Consider the following 2,028-nt stretch of genomic DNA (forward strand, 5'->3'; position numbering starts at 1 on the left):
ATTCACAAATTGTGACAGCCTCTGCTGATGCTGAGTGAGCACAGGAAGGTCCAAGCAGAACACCAAAGCTGGCTTTTACTAGCATTGAGCCTGGGGACAGGTCAGCAAAAGTCCCCGAGCACACCATGTTCTGCCTCTCTGTCTGCCGCCACCTTCTGGGTGCCCGTTAGTCTCAGTTAATGATATAGTCTCTGGAAGCACTCAAATTGCATGAGGCAGGTTCTCAGAGAGTCCCCAGATAGAGGTGAGTGGTGTTCACCAGATTGATGCAGGTTCAAGCTCAGTGTCAGTGTTGGGTGTGAGGCCACTCAGCAAATTTCCCATTGTATACCAGGTCCAGCTGCCACCCACTGGGTCCTCACACATCTTTGAGCAGTGTACAGAAGACACAGACCTGGCAATGTTTGTAGGAGGAGAATGAAAAAGTCAAAAGAGGCTGCTTCCCAGGATGAAGATGCCTGGGATCTGTAGTCTGAGATCAGCCGTGTGAGCTGAAGGGCTTTGCAGAGGGTGTGTGCATTCTCAAAAGCCAGAGAGTTGCTTCCTGTGGTGGATGACTCATGGGTCCCCTGGGATGCCACAGGGGAGCAAGAGCATGGCGGATCATGCAAGTGTGATGCCCTCCTCATGTAGTGAGAAGTAAATTCCCCTCATGGGTGGCTGATTTCAGCAGATTCATCCCTCCATTTCTATACCAAGAGAACTGGAGCTCTCTCCATACTTCTGACCACATGCACGCTCACTGGCTTCCTGAGCAGCACTCTCCCTGCCTTCTTTCCTCAAGGTTGGATGAGCCAGGCTGGGTGGAGTGTAGTGAAGGGAGGATAGAGGTCCGTTTGGTGGGTTGAACTGCAGTTAGAACCTTTGAGGCTTAAATTTATTTTTTCTGTGTCTGCTCCCAATTACAACTAAGCAGCAAAAGTGATGCTTAGCTCACTCTCGAGGAAGCACAGTACTGCCTTGCACCAGTGCCACACGTCACCAGAGCAGTGAAGGGAGCAACTGGAGGAAGAAGACAAGGCATTCCTCTCCCAGCAGTATAACACCCTCACAGGCATGATTCTGTCTGGAGAACTGACCACTGTTGGAGCGCTTAAGGCTTTTAGGCACAGAGTGAAATGATCTGATTAATATTTTTTAAAAATCACTCTGATTTGCATTTTTATTTTTATTAAAAATTGTTTTACTAATTTAATTTTTTTCAATTAGGGATGACATTCAATATTAGTTTCAAGTGCACAAAATAGTGGTTAGACATTTATATAACATATAAAGTTATCTCCTGATAAGCCTAGCATGGGATATCTTTGAAAAGGGTATTAATCCTATTCATGAAGGCTCCACCCTCATAACCTAATCAACCTCATAAGACCCACATTTTATTTATTTTTAATCAACCTTATTTGGGTGACATTCATTAATAAAATTGCATAGGTCAGGTGTGCAATTCTAAAATGCATCATCAGTATATTGTATTGTGTGTTCACTACCTTCAGGTCAAGTCTCCTTCCATCATCATTTATCCCCCCCATGCCCTCTTCTCCCTCCCCTACCTGTCATCCACCAACCCTACTCCCCACACCCCACTCGCCACCCCCACCTGCCACACACCAAGCCCCCACCTGCCTCACCACACTCCACACCCACAGCCCCCACCAGCCACCCACCACCCCCCACCTGCCAGCTCCCGTCCCCCACCACTATCCCTCACCCCCACCTCCCACTCTTACCCCTCACCCCTACCCCCAAATCCCACACCCCACACCACCACCCCCACCTCCCATCTCCCCAGCCCCCACTCACAATCTCCCACTCCCCAACCCCCCTTCCCCTGTTGGTGATTTGACATTTGAAATGAGATTTGAGATGTGGCTTGAGAGCACGGGTAGGATTTAGACAGATGAAGAAGGGGAGAATGTGCGTCAGGTACAGGAAAGTGGAAACTCAGCCTGGAGGCAGGAGAGATGAACACGGGCGAGACCAGAGCATATGCCCCTCAGATGCCTGTGAGTGAGGGGTCAGGGCAGG

General features: G+C 49.1%; 1 non-coding gene across 1 annotated transcript; it reads right to left on the reverse strand.

The window, feature by feature from the left end:
• Positions 1-887: 887 nt before the first annotated feature.
• Positions 888-1,089, reverse strand: LOC111823827. The gene has a single exon (XR_002826935.1). It is a non-coding gene; the product is annotated as a small nucleolar RNA SNORA74 (small nucleolar RNA).
• Positions 1,090-2,028: the final 939 nt, after the last annotated feature.

This window comes from Myotis lucifugus, unplaced genomic scaffold (assembly GCF_000147115.1).
Source record: "Myotis lucifugus unplaced genomic scaffold, Myoluc2.0 scaffold_711, whole genome shotgun sequence".
Taxonomy (NCBI): domain Eukaryota; kingdom Metazoa; phylum Chordata; class Mammalia; order Chiroptera; family Vespertilionidae; genus Myotis; species Myotis lucifugus.